Source organism: Canis lupus, chromosome 11 (genome assembly GCF_011100685.1).
Source record: "Canis lupus familiaris isolate Mischka breed German Shepherd chromosome 11, alternate assembly UU_Cfam_GSD_1.0, whole genome shotgun sequence".
In the NCBI taxonomy this organism is placed as follows: Eukaryota; Metazoa; Chordata; class Mammalia; order Carnivora; family Canidae; genus Canis; species Canis lupus.
Window position 1 is genome coordinate 49,540,020 of NC_049232.1, and position 15,557 is coordinate 49,555,576.

The window sequence follows — 15,557 nt, forward strand, 5'->3', positions numbered from 1 at the left end:
ATATCATCATTTTCTAAAGGTTCCACTTGTATATATAATTTCACCCCAATTTTAAATCCTTTAGGTCAAGTACCCTGGATGAATTCCTTTTTTTCCCTATTGATGCATCAAGAACAAAATTAAACAAATAAATAAAATGTGGACAAAGCAATCGATGGTGCTGGTGAGAATGTCACTAAAATAATTCACCATGAGGTATAGGCTAAGTGAACAGTGAAGGGCAGTAAAGCCAGAGAGGTGATGACTTCCCCCAAACCCCCGCTGTATTGACTTTTCCATATCTTACCCAGCAATATGTTAAGTGGAGTGAAGGGAGAAAGTACAAGAGGGACGTAGAATAGAAAACATGGTCTGAGAATTTTAGAGATTGGCATTTTAGGGAGAACAGCTCTGTGTGGTAAAAAGATCTTAAATGTACTTAGCTGAGAGGGTTACTGAAGTGATGGAAGTCATTTAATCAGATGGAATCCCAGAACTATGCTGCTATGTTGAGATCATAAACTTATTAATTGTGAACCAACCTCAGATCTTGGATGTCAGACTTTTGCAAAGTGGACTAAATCCACGTGCTTAAGGGTAAGGAGCATTTCCGAATGAAGCTGAAAAATGTCAAGACTGGCACAGGAACCAGAGAAATGCTGACTATGTATGATACTTCCAGGTAAATATGTATCTGAGAATCTGTGTGTGTGTATAGGTGAAGGTCTCTAAACTAGCATTAGAAACTGGCATGATAACAGGAAAGATAATTAAGGTCCAGAAGTAAATCCAATAGTCAGGGACAAGTTTGAGGTCATAAAAATGCTATCCGCAGTGAATTTGGAAAAAAATTAATGATGGGATCTGCAAGGGATAGCCACAACAGAAGGGAAGGAAAAAACAGAATAAGGACAAGAATATGGGGCCTGCACAAGTGTTGAAACTCATTTGATTGGTGGATCTATAGTGGAAGACAGAAGCTATCAGGATTGATTCAACCCGGCACACGTACATGGTTAGTATACATTATTAAAAAAGCAAATAAATTAACTATCAGCTTCAGGCTTGCAAATGAGAATTTGGTGTGGGTTTTTTTTTAAGATTTTATTTATGTATTTTCACATGTGCACGCACAAGAAACAGAAAGAGAGACAAAGAAAGGAGGAGAGGCAGAGGGAAAAGCACAAGCAAACTCCACACTGAGCACAGAGTGGGCTGGATCTCACCACCCTGAGATCATGACCTGAGACAAAATCAAGAATCAGAAGCTTTACCATCTGAGTCATCCAGATGCCCCTTGTGTGAATTTTTAATTTACTTTCCAGGGGCAGGCATGTGGCTGAAAGAGACCAAAGAGGCAGGAATATACAGTGGGGAAAGGATAGTCTCTTCAATAAACAGTGTTGGAAAAACTGGACACTTACATGCAAAAGAATAAAACCAGACTACTTTCTTACTTCACAAACAAAAATAAACTCAAAATGGATTAAAGACCTAAATGTGAAACCTAAAACCACAAAATTCCTGGAAGAAAACATAAGCAGTAATCTTAGACATTTGGCCTTAGCAACATTTTTTTCTAGATAGGTCTCTTGAGGCAAGGTAACTGTTGAGACAACACCAAAATAAAAGGATTTTGCACACCAAAAGAACAATCAACAAAACGAAAAGGCAACCTACTCTATGGGAGAAGATATTTGTTAACGATATATCTAATAAGGGGTCAATTTCCAAAATATATAAAGAATTTACACACCAAAAGACACACACAAAAACAAACAAAAAAGCAATAAAAAGAAAATAATAATCTGATCTAAAATGGGCAGGGGACCTGAATAGACATTTTTACAAAGACAACATATAGATGGCCAAAATGAAAAGATGCTGAACACCACTAATCATCGGGGAAATGCAAATCACAACCACAATGAGATATTTTATCTGGCCGAAAGAGTAGTATCAAAAAGACGTAAACAAAAGCAAACAAACAAAGACAGGTAACAAATGTTGGTGAGGATGTGAAGAAAAGAGCCTTCATGCACTGTTGGTGGGAATACAAATCGGTGCAGCCACTGTGGAAAACAGTATAGACTTTCCTAAAAAAAACTAAAAAGAGAAACACCACATGATCCACTAATTCCACTACTGGGTATTACCCAAAGGAAATGAAAATACCAATTAAAAAAAAAACATACACACCCCTATGTTTACTGTGGCATTATTTATAATAGCCAAGATATGAAAACAACCCAAGTGTCCATCCACAGATGATGGACTATTACCCAGCTATAAAAAAGAATGAGATCTTGCCATTTGTGATAACATGGGTGGACCTAGAGGGTATTATACTAAATGAGGTCAGAGAAAGACAAATATCATATGACTTCACTTATATGTGAACTCTAAAAAACAAAGAAACAAAAAAATAGGAACAGAATCACAAATACAGAGAACTAATGGTTGCCAAAGCAATGGGGGTTGTGGGGTTGAGGCAAAATAGGTGAATGGGACTAAGAGATAAGAACTTCCAGTTATGAAAGAAATATGTCATGGAGATGAAAAGTACCACACAGGAAATATGGTCAATATTATAATAATATTGTATGGCAGGAGATGGAAATTATAAGAAAATATTTTTAAATGAATAAATCTTTTCTTTTTTTTTTTTTTTTTTTAAATCTTTTCATTAATATATCCATTTCCCTCATTGTGAGTGATTTCAATGATTAGATTATAAATAATGGCATTATTTAGTTAAATTATATAAATGTGTTTATGACTCTTGAAATCCATTGCCAAAATGCATAAATAGGAATAAGTCTTTGGAATGCAGCCACAAATGATAGTGATGAACAACACTGCTAGTTTTTTTTTCCCCAACCTCAGTATCTCTGAGTGTTATGAATAGTGCTTTCACATTTGCTAATTAAGGATTAAAAGGTTATTGGCATTTCTTTGATAACTAGTAAAATGTAATATTCTTTCTCTCTCGGTATGTACTACTTGTATCCTAATTTAGAACATAGCATGGCAATGGTATTAATGTGAATGCTGATGTCAAAACGAGCTGGCCTTGAAATCTATTTTGACTGTGTGCCTGACTCCTAACTATATATAAGTCTAAAGGAAGACTATTATATTACCTACTTTTTTAAATGTCTAGCATTTATTCCAGTATCTATCACTATTAAGGGGTTGATAAGTGTTTGTTGATTTGTGCTGTGTCCTCTAGGGACTTACCTAATTTCTCTCTTCTACTTCCAGAGTGAAGTTAGCAATGATAAGAAGTCTAAAATGGGACATGGATAGGACTTCAAGCTTTTCTATTTACCTTCCCCTTTATTTTCATACTGACTATTACAACTATAGGCTTTTCCCTTGTTTCCCCTTTTTCTTCATATGAATTGTTTCCCAGTTCCCTTTGTAGGAAATCTTCACATAATCCAGTTATCAAAACTTTTTTGTCATTGATAAATATTTCATTTTTTATATGCTTGCTCAGTTGTATCTCTAGGTAACCTTTCAAATGACAAAGAAAACTTCTATTTGGATGCTGACTGGTAAAATACTCAAACTGTAGATTAATTTGGACAAGATGGCCATTTTTCACAACATACAGTGGGAATAGGATCATGACCCAACACTCCAGTTACCTCTTATTCTTTTCTTAAGCCTTAGGGAAAAAGAGATAAATTAAACATATCCCTCTGTTCATGATGTGCCACTGACCTTAATCTGGTGAAGCCTCTGTTCTTAGTTCATTTCCATGCCGTTCATAACAAACCTGTCCTCCACCTTCCTCCATGGACACCCATGTCAATTGATGTATAATGTCTTTGGGCATGTCATTTTATACTTTTCTTCATATAGGTCACTCAGATTGCTTAATGGCTATTCCCCAAAATATTTATCTTTGTGTTACATTGTAAGGGGTATTTAGATATCAATGATATGATTTAGGTAGTTGTTGCTGGAATTCAGGGCCCTTATATTTTCATTATTTTTTCTTACTCAGACCCTTAAGTAAACTTTTCCATTACATCTAATAGTTTTGATTTGTCCACTCAGGATATTTTAGTTATGCAATGATGGAATCTATGAATAATTATTTTTTCTATTTGACAATATTACCTTCATTAGTATTATTGCATCAACAAAAATGTCTACAGTCACAAAAAATAACAATTATAATGTAATGGTATTAGCCATTGCTATTTCACTTCTTAATTTAAAGCAGTGTATTGAATATTCTACAATAGAGTTAGATAGTAACTAATAGTTTAGAATAGAAACCTTTTCCCAGCTTTGTCTATTTTGTAATTTATTTATTTATTTATTTATTTATTTATTTATTTACTTACTTACTTACTTTAGAGAGAGAAAAAGTGCAAGCAGTGGCGGACGGAGGGGCAAAGGGAAAGGAGAGGGAGACAGCAAATTTCAAGCAGGTTCCACACTGCATACAGAGCCCAACCCAGGGCTCAATCTCATGATCGGAGATCTGATCCTGAGATCCTGACCTGAGCTTAAATCAAGAGTCAGACACTTAATTGACTGAGCCCCCCAGGCATCCCATAGCTTTGTGTATTTTAAAATATGTTGCTTAGGGATGCTTACTGAACTAAGCCAAGAGCTTTACTGCTTCTTATATAATTATTGTTCCATTCAACTAATTATATTTCAATTACAAATCACATTTAATCTGTCTTTACCTTTACATATTTTTGTATTACAGCGGGCAGGCTCATGATACAGTGATCACTGAGAAGTGACGTGCTGTATATTCCCTCAGATGTTTAAATGGAACATGAAAGAGAAAAACAGCAGCCTATTCCATCTTTCAGAAACACTACCATCCACTGAAACCAGGACCACAGAGAAGGGATTCCACAAAAGGTTTGTGTCCAGTACATACTTAAGATGTTAACCAAATTATGTACACAATTGTCTAGAAGATGGAACTTCAGTAAGAATGCAAGTATCTCTATTAACTAGTGACAATTCTTTATGAAGCTTTGATATTGTCACCCTGTGATATATTAATTGTAAATATGCAAGTACTTTAGGTGCTGATTGGATCACCTCTTACATGTATAAGAGCAATTAAAAAAAACCATCTAGTCATTATTCATCACTAATTCTAAGAATTCATCAAATGTCTACTGTAAGTTCTGATAAAGAATAAATGATAACTCTACATTCCATGAATTATAACTACAAACCTAAGAGATGGGAATCTCACCAATTAGACATTAGAATACCAGATTTAAAAGCTACTTTTAAATCTTGCAACATTGCTTGGCACCAGCTGCCACTGTTAGTGGCAGTGGCTAATACCTAGAAAGGGCTAGCAGTCATCACTATCATTGAAATCCCTGTGATGTGCATCCTCCTAGAATGAGAAAACAGGATAGAATCATTACATAACTTACTTAATTCTGCATAACCCATATTTAAAACAAGCTTTTAAAAACTATGAGTATTTTCTTAGAAAGTTTTTCTAATTTGGCCTGAGAAGTACATTTTTTTCCTCCTCCTTGTATTCACATATTAAAACTATTGCAAAATGACATTTACTCTCATGTATTTAAGATCTAAAAATTAATAAAGTTCATTTGTCCTTTGACAAAAATTTAGGATTAAACTTTTACAGAAGATTGAGTTCATATAATTAAAATGATATTGAGTTGTTTTTAAATCTCCCTTCAGATAATGTTGTGCCCCAAATGTTGTGTTTCAAAATATGCAAATTGAGATTTGAGCTAGAATTTTATGACTCGTATCACTATTTATCTCTAACAGGAGATGTTTAATTTCAAAAAAAAATGATTTAAAATTTTTCCATGAGTACACATGGCCAGCTTCAGCATGCCCCTATACCAGTTAGGGGTTTCAAATAAGTTAACTGATGTTGCCTGAAAAAAATATTAACACATATGCTTAGATAGGCTCCCTCAAATCCTGGACTATTCTCCTTTTTCATTATTCCTGAATGCCAGAGAAATAGGAGTCTAAACCAGGAAGTCAGAATTATAGCCTTTTAAATAGTGCTTTTTTATTCTCTTGAGAGAAGAGATAGGTTAGTAAGCAATTGGCCTTGCAACCACACACTATGAGTAAAGCTAAGAGAAATAATATAAAAGAATCTTGCTCATTGAACAGGGCTGCAGCAATTGCTTTTTGGCTTGTTTTCAGTGGGAATTTCATCTAGCCAAACTCTGATCCAAGAGAACCCATCACCTTCACATCCACATCCAGCTTGATGGATTCCTATACTCAGTGAGTGCTGTTTCTGGGGGTCTAGTATTAAGGTGAAAGGATATGGGCATGGCTTTCTTCTGGATCCATCAAGTCCCTAATAAAGTATTTGGAGGTGTCATGTGCTGCTTTTTACTGCTGAAGTCATTAGACCTCATTGTAAGTCTTATATTCAATCAGTTCAGAAATTAGCTGTATTTTTATGTCATGAAGAAGCCAATCACTGTGGCTTAGAGCCAACAGAAAGTAAATGACCACATGTAAGTCCCTATTTTAATGCACAAGGTCTTATAGATGAAAATATATCATGAGAAAAGGGACACACAGGAAGACATCGTAAATGTTCCCATGGCTGGTCAAGAACATCTCAGGAGGTGACCATATCATCTACACGGTCACTGAATCCTACTCCTTGAACCACGAGTTCTCTTCCTCTTTCCCTAGTTGAAATATTTAACTTAATACACAGCTCCAGTCATTTATCCTTAACAGTGTCATTAGCTGACTATCTAATAGAATTGACCTCTATCTTTATATGAGATTTATTTTCTGAATTTCCCTATTATCAGAAGCATATCAACTCATGCAATTATTGATGCAGAAATCTGATTTTGTTTCTAACTAGTTTACCTTCATGATGATGAAGTAGGATAATGAAATGTTCATCCATATAGAATAATCAAATAGAAAGGACACAACCTATCTATATCCATAATTTAAACCTTAGAGCATTAGTTTCCAAATGCTGCTCTAACAAACACCCACAAACTTAGTGACTTAAATCAACACAAATTTGCTGTCACAGTTCTGGAGTCAGATGTGTAAATGGGTCATCAGGGCTGCATTCTTTCTGCCAGCTCTAAGAGAGAATGTTTCCCATATGCCTTGGCTTATGGTCCTTTCCTCATATCACTCTAATGTCAGCTTCCATCATCAGAACTTTCTCTAACTCTGATTCTTCTGCCCCCTTCCCATAAACACCCTTGTGATTATACTAGGCCCACCTTAACAATCCAGTGTAGTCTTCCCATCTGAAAAGTCACTTTTGTCATGTAAAGTACTATATTTGCAGAGTCCTGGAGTTAGGATGTGGACAACTTGGGGGCCATTGCTCTGCCAACTCTAGTAAGCAATACCTTTCCCTCATTATATTTCCAGAAATACTGTCAAGAATGCTATCATGTTTTTCCCAAGTAAGGCAACTGAAATCTAACAAAATTGTACATGTTGAATCACATGCACAGACTCATATCTCTCAGTACAAAAGCAACATGCTAGCTGTCCCACCAGGCTCCCCTAGCCATCCATTCCCTACTCTACCTAAGCTTTCCATGCTTCCCAACTCCTGGCTGTGGTGTTTCACTTTTAGCTGAAATAAACAATGCTGAAAGTAATTGTATGTGGAACATCATCCCAATCAACAAGGAACCATGTCCTTTGTCAATGTATTTAATTCTATTAATTTATAGATATAAACACACAATGTTGCATTCAGGATAATCTAAAGTTATTTTTTAATTTTTTAAATTTATTTATTCATTCATTCATTCATTCATGAGAGACACAGAGAAAGAGAGATGGGCAGAGACATGGACAGAGGGAGAAGCAGGCCCCTCACAGGGAGCCCGATGTGGGACTTGATCCCCAGACCAGGATTACGCCCTGAGCCGAAGGCAGATGCTCAACCACTGAGCTACCCAGGCATCCCGCAATCAGGATAATCTATCTAAACGTTAAATGAAAATTACTCATTTCTCCCATTGATTTATTAGGAAATCCTTTTAAAATCTACCCTAGTTTATTTCTTGGCAAATTGTGGTCTAAACTATTCTCTAAGAAGAACAGTCAGGATTCAAGTCAAAATATTGTAACAATACCCAAGGTGAAAAATCTGATTTTATAGTCAGGGACAAGTCTAACAGAATCCATATCAAAATTTTATTGTGATGATTAGGTCAAAGTTGATTAGGTTCTCATGATATACATAACATCATTGTATCTGATTAAATAGAGATTTGTTTCATTCACCCATCCCCTTCCTTTCAACCTGTTTCTTACTTTTTAATGAGCTAGATATACTCCACCTGTTATTTGGGGACTCTATCAGATCTATGATTAGCCTAGGAAGCAGAACCACATTACAGACTTTAATTTTGCAAACTAACAGAGTTTTAAGAAAAGCTGCAAATGTGGGAAGATGCTGTATCAAGAGATAAATCATCTGTGAGAAGTTGCTGTTACCTTTAAAAGTAAGAGTAGAAGAGATGGTGATTATCAATATACAGAAGTCATCAGAAGGGAGCTACAGTCCTAGTGAAGGGGCTGTCCAAGAGATCACCAGATAAGCCATGTAGAAGGGGCCACCAGTTGGGAGCTGGAACTCGGGAGGAAGAACCACAGGCAGGAGCTAGACCCATGATGTGGGCTTGTAGATGAGATAGAGATCATAGAGGAAAGAACTAGTGGCAAGGTAGGGTTGACTAGAAAGAACTTGAATCATGGAGAAACAGCCACTGCTGAAGATTTCCCCTGAAGCAGGGAGGTGAAGAATTAGCCTTGTTGCCCTTCATCTACTTCAATCTGCAGTCACTTAGGGTGACAGAAAGTAAATTGAATTCAGTGGGACCTTAGAAATGTTTTCAAAGATCACTCCCTACTATAGAGAAAAGAACAGGGGCAAGAGGAAGGAGGAGAGAGGGGATAGAGAGTACACCTGAAAATAAAGAGGCATAGGCAAAATGGCTAGAACAATGACCCAGAGAAAATAAAAGTAGGCATTAACCTTTAAGAAGAGAGTCTGATTTTTTTTTAAATTTTTATTTATTTATGATAGTCACACAGAGAGAGAGAGAGAGGCAGAGACACAGGCAGAGGGAGAAGCAGGCTCCATGCACCGGGAGCCCGACATGGGATTCGATCCCAGGTCTCCAGGATCGTGCCCTGGGCCAAAGGCAGGCGCTAAACCACTGCGCCACCCAGGGATCCCGAGAGTCTGATTATAAATTATTGTGATTTGCTCTATTATTTACTTCTCACTGTTGAGTGGAAATGATCTCTGGTGTGCTCTTATGTGCATTGGCAACATGATTATTCATTTATCTCTGTGTTGGGTATTTATCTGTTTGGAGATGTATTTAGGCCCATTAATAAAAATTCAGCCAGGGCACTTTCATGCCCTGGGGCAGTGGCCATTCCACGCTGGCATAGAGGTTAACCTCTTTATTTTAATATGTAAATCTTAACGATATCCTCTTCTCAGTTCTAATTATCTGAAAATATGCATATGACCATCATCCCCCAAATTAACAAGTACATTCATATTTCCTATAATAGGGCTCATAACAATTGTGAAGAATCAGGATGGTTTTATGCCTCCTTTTAATTAAGGAGAAACAAAGATCAGCGGTTTTGAATAACTTCATCCAAGTCAAACAACTAACAACTAGCAAGTAGTAGAGTTGAAAATAAAATCTAGTACTTAAGAAATGAAGCACTTTGTTCTCTTGTCTAACCACTATGTTGGAATACATAATTAACTCAAGTTACATACTGGTAACTGCAAGATATGGAAGCTAATTTTTTTAAATTAATTAAATAAGTAACAATAGTTGGGTATGTGACTGAAGTGACACTTTTTTTTTTTCTGAAGTGACACTTTTTTTTTTTAATTTTTTATTTATTTATGATAGTCACAGAGAGAGAGAGAGAGAGGCAGAGACACAGGCAGAGGGAGAAGCAGGCTCCATGCACCGGGAGCCCGATGTGGGATTCGATCCCGGGTCTCGAGGATCGCGCCCTGGGCCAAAGGCAGGCGCCAAACCGCTGCGCCACCCAGGGATCCCTGAAGTGACACTTTAAAGAGCTATTTACTCTCATAAACCATTTTGACTTTTTGAGAAAACACAATGTGGTTTCTTTACAGGTAGGAGATAGAAAGATAAGGAAAACTAATATTAATAAATACTAATATATTGATTATGTGAATTCAATCTGAGAAATAAATGATTACTATGGGAAAAAAAAATAACCTCTTTAGAAAAGGGAAAGTGTGTGCCTTCTATTTAAGCAGTATAAAATAAATGACATAGCATTACCTGAATCATGTAGCCTTGTTTTTGTAGTTACCATAAAACCAAAATAGTTATATGAACATTGTGAAATAAACACACACACAGATATACATAAGTGTGTACATATACATATGTATTTTTTTACATGTATATCTTTTGGCTGGATGTACACACTTATGTTCACAATGGATACAGAAGAATACAGACAGAAGGAGAGGTTAGAAATACCAGCAAAATAGATCTATCATAGCCAGGCAAACAGAAATGGGAAGACAGAGCATATTTATATTTGTGCACCTCTGTGTGTATATATACAATCCACAGAGTCTGTACTCTTGACCTATGATTTCTTATATTCACTTTCTCTGGGCTCTGAGATTGTAGGATTGGGGCATGTGTGTGTAAGAAAGATTTTAGCACTGTCACAGCTGCAGTTTAAAATTGGGAATTTATTACAGAGAATGGGAAGTTTTACCTGAGACATTTTGACCCAGAGCATCAGGGAAAAAAAAAATATAAAAAATTCAAGGACAACTGTACCAAGGGCCAAATTATCAAGGTTTGGGGCAGAAATACAGAAACCTGGCTCCCCAGAGGTCTCTAATTGCTCACTCAGACAGAAACTACCATGTACTAGCCCAGAAAAAGAGCAACTACATCTTTCCTCTCTTAACCTTTTGGCCCCAATTTCATTCTTCCTCCCTTTTGGTCTCCCTTTTGATGTCTGAAGAGAGCTCATTTATTTGTTTTCAATGTGGTCTCACAAGAAATGCTGGATGCAGAGAAGTAGCTAGACAAGAAAACAAGGAATATCATTGATGAACGAAGGAGCTCACCTCCCATGGAGGTGGAGGGCAATGGTTTGAGAATGAAGAGTTGTAAACACTAAGGCTTTCAAACAATACATGGCTTCCAGGTTTCTAAATATAATATGAAATATGGGTCTTCAAGGTTAAATGGAAGGACCAATAGCATTAACTATATAATTCTAGTTTTTTAGTTTCTTTTCCCTCCTGTTCATGATTTGTTTCATCTTTATCTTCTTCTTATTTTCCTTGATTTTTAAATCAGGCGAGTGTCTTTTAACATAAATTGAGTCGATTCATTTTAAAAGAAGTATAGGCAATGGTTATAAATATGCTAACATGACTTAGTACTATAGCTCCCATCAACCTCTACTGTCTTCATTTTTAAACCAAAGATCCCCAGAGGTAAGTTGTTTTTCTTTCATTAGTCTATTATGGAATTTTTTTTCTCTCTAATAATAATACTTAGAAGAATAAAAATAAGCAGTTCTTTGTTATTCACCAAGTATGGGCAATATGTAGGGATTTACACATCTTTCCAAACCTCACAACAACTCTGCGAGAGGCAGTTACTATTTCTGCTTAGATTTATAACAAAACAGTATAAGAAAGGAATGGGTGTTACTGGAGTCTGTAAAAAGTACATGCGAGGGCTGTAAGGAATTCTACAAAGGACATATTTGCCCAAATTCTCTGAGGGAATCCTACAACTCAGGCCATCAAGAAACACCCTTTTGAGACCTTCTAACCTGGGAATTCCCCTGCTAGGACATATGTTTGAAATTCTGCAAAGAAATGTATAATCTTGCTTGTAGCAGCCTCATTTGTGATAAATCAACCTAAAGTACCTATACACCAATGACTGGTCAAATAAATTATGGTTCATCTATAAATGGAATATTAAAAATTAAAATTAAAGACTTAAAATAAATTACATGCTAAGGTGGAAAATCTCTCAGGTATATCAAGTCAAAAAAAGCAAAGAACAGAATACTGCACAGAGTGTGATCTCTTTGATGTGATACTTTTTATATACAGATAATACTTAACATTATTAACATTAAAGACCATTTTGTTATCTTACATACATACATATCATAATATCATTATGTATGACTTATGATTACATCTGTACATACATACACAAACACAAACATACACTTTCTCTCTTATGAAAGGATACTTTAGGCAAACAAATCTGTAACAGAGATTTGAGGGAAAAAATTATTGGAATAGAGAAATTTACTTTTGTTTATGTGTGATTTGAATTTTTGTCATTATTTGTATAATATTTTTATATTAAAGGAAGTTTTTTTAGGGGTATGGGATTATAGATAATTATTCAATTAGTCATACTTCTCCATATTAAATGCGCAAAAAATATTTTGAATTAAAGTTAACAACAAGGGACTCTTGTTAGCTGGGTGAGCTCAGTGGTTGAGCATCTATCTGCCTTTGGCTCAGGTCATTATCTCGGGGTCCCAGAATAGAATCCACATCAGGCTTCCCACAGGCAGCCTGCTTCTCCCTCTGCCTATGTCTCTGCCTCTCTCTCTGTGTCTCTCATGAATAAATTTTAAAAAATCTTTTAAAAGAATAAAGCTAACAACAAGCTTCATGAAAATAAAGCATAATATAAGAACCCTAAAGGAAAAAATGTTGCTTTTTTAAACACACGCCCACACACACGGGTCAGAAGCAAACAGGAGAAGAAAACAGATATACAAGAGAATTTGATACAGTATTAAGATTATAAAATGCTAGGACAATATAGAGCATAAGTTATTTTAAGACATCTTTAATAGTATTGCTCAGAGTCAGAGGACTATGCTATGTAACTGAAAGAGTTCACAAGTACCATGATCAGAGAATGGAAAAGGTTCACAGAAAAGCGCATTAATAAAACATTCCAGAATACCAGCTGTCTTGGTCTGTTCAGCTTATTATAACAAAACACCACAGACTGGGTGGTTATTAACAACAGATTGCCTTATGCAGATTGCCCTATGGTTGCCCCTCTACCGTTGGATTTTGGTGTGGATTCAATAATTTCAACATCTTTGAAAGCCTAAATTTCTTCCAGGAGTTTTTGCTACTCTCTAGGCACTTACCCTCAGAGCCTCCTTTGTGGAGGCTTTCCTGTGTAATATTTTTACACACTATATCAACTTAGATATAGACTGCCTTTTCTCCATTTAACTTCCCCCAAAATAATCACTTTCATAAAAAAGTTAGTGAGAATTAATCTTGGTACTAAAATATTTTATGGAGTAAAAAGAACTGGAGAACTTCAATGGTACCTGCTCAGAAGTCACCTTCCAGCAAAAGGAGCCAGGTCTCCTGAATGGTCATTGACCTGTTCTGGGTAAGCCTTTGTAGGAAAGGCTGAGTGAAAGCAGAGGCCATGAATACATCACCCAATGAAACTATGGAAGCAGCAAAGTAATCTCAGGTTTGAAGCCTAGACCTGATGTGTGTGCCCTAGGCTGTCGCCTGTGTACACCCTATCCTTTCTCTGACAGTATAAGGAAATTAACACAGAGGAGTTATATGGACATAAAGGACAAAAGCATTACCAGGGTTCCTACAAGCCAGCATCCTTAGTCTCAAGTATAAAACTTTCTTCTTCCCAGAAGACAGAGTGGTATAGAAATGATAAGTTTAATTTATAAACTCTGCAGGTTACTTACTATGTGAGATCTCCATCATATTCTTCAATATCTCTGAACTGTTTTCTCATCTATAAAATTGTATGGGGAGAATTTTCTGAAGATAAATAAAACATAAAAAATAGTTGACATGTTCTATCCCTGGAAAACTGATTACCAACCTCTACTTGTTCTCCAGTGTTTTTCTGACATCTTTATGAGTTTGAAACATCAATCTGCTACCTTCTTTCTTTATGTTGAGCTTTATTTCCTTGACCCAGATATTCTTTAGGGATTTTTTCAAGGGTTTTCTTGACTAAGTACCTTGAATGTAAGTAATTATTGCTTGAAGTGACTGTGTCCCTTATGTGATACAAGACAGCCGATTTTTAAAATATTGTGGCATAATGAATGTTGCATGAAATACGCTAAAGATTCCGTTGAAATCAGCAAAGGGTGGAATCTATATTGCAGAGAACAAAAAGGAAGAAGAAGAAGAAGAAGAAGAAGAAGAAGAAGAAGAAGAAGAAGAAGAAGAAGAAGAAGAAGAAGAAGAAGAAGAAAAAGAAGAAGAAGGAGGAGGAGGAGGAGGAGGAGGAGGAGGAGAAGAGGAAATGTAAATGTTTCCTAGAGCCTTAAAGAGTTAAGTAAAGAGTTGAGGGGAATACCCACTCCATGTCTCTCTCTAAACCATGTCTCCTTATACATCATCAAAATGTGGGCAATTGAGAATATTACTTAGCTCCCCACAGAAGAGATGATGGATCTGAAGAACCAATATCAAAGATCTGACCTTTGAATACCAGATATTATCAGAGAAGACTAAGGAGCACAAGACTGATAATCACACATATAGTTGAGGATAGATAGCTCCTCTTGATTGCAAAGGAAAAAAATATCTGCAAATAAGTAGGACTCACTGAGTTGTAGCTATAATGAACAAAAAAGAATATCATAAAGTTATAGTCCTTGTCAGTCAAGAAAAACCAGTTATGATGAAGCAAACAAACAACTCCCCGATCTGAGCATAGAAAAAAATAAATTCTTTCTCATGCTACAAGTCCAGTGAAGACTATTTGAGGGAGAGGATGCCTCTGCTTTTTCAGGTCTTCAGGGATAGCAGCTGACAAAGATTCCATCAGCCATTAGGCAATTTGCACATGCCTTTATCACTGTCATGCAAACACATCGTGTGTCATTTCCACTTGCTTTATGTTGGCCAAAACAAATTACGTGGCCATGTCTAAATTAAAAAGGGGCAGAGAAGTACAATCCTATTAAGTGGTTAGAAAAAATAATGAAGCAGGATATTTGTGAGGGCCCTCATGAATGCCATATAATGTCATAGAATTATAAATATAAAATAAATAGATGTATAAACTACCAGGGAGAAAAATCATAGTACTTGGAAATAAATTTAAAAATAGAATTAAATGAGAAATTCTAGGAGAGAAGGGCAAACTTCAAGAATTGCCTATGCAGTTATACTGATCTCTACATATGGAAGCAAAAGAATTATCAGATGTTTTTGGATATTTATGAAATAAACCCTCTCACCAAAATTTTTTTCGGGAAATACCTCCAGGTACTGAAGGCTGATTTTCAGAAAGAATTTTTCAACAGGGATGTTGTTGATAAAAATGAGTACTGGCAGATCCATTTATCAAAGAGGTAGGTGAGTAACAACATTGAAAGCAATAACCACAGCTGGTTAGAATTATCTAAGTGTTGAAACATATACATTACAAAAAAACACACTGTATAAAACCCACAGCAATGTTTCCACAGCTCCAATT

General features: G+C 36.0%; 1 long non-coding RNA gene across 1 annotated transcript; it reads left to right on the plus strand.

Annotated features, from left to right (window-relative positions):
• The first annotated feature begins 555 nt into the window (after positions 1-555).
• Positions 556-6,330, plus strand: LOC119874046. The gene is made up of 3 exons (XR_005366419.1): positions 556-661; positions 4,715-4,875; positions 6,175-6,330. It is a non-coding gene; the product is annotated as an uncharacterized LOC119874046 (long non-coding RNA).
• Positions 6,331-15,557: the final 9,227 nt, after the last annotated feature.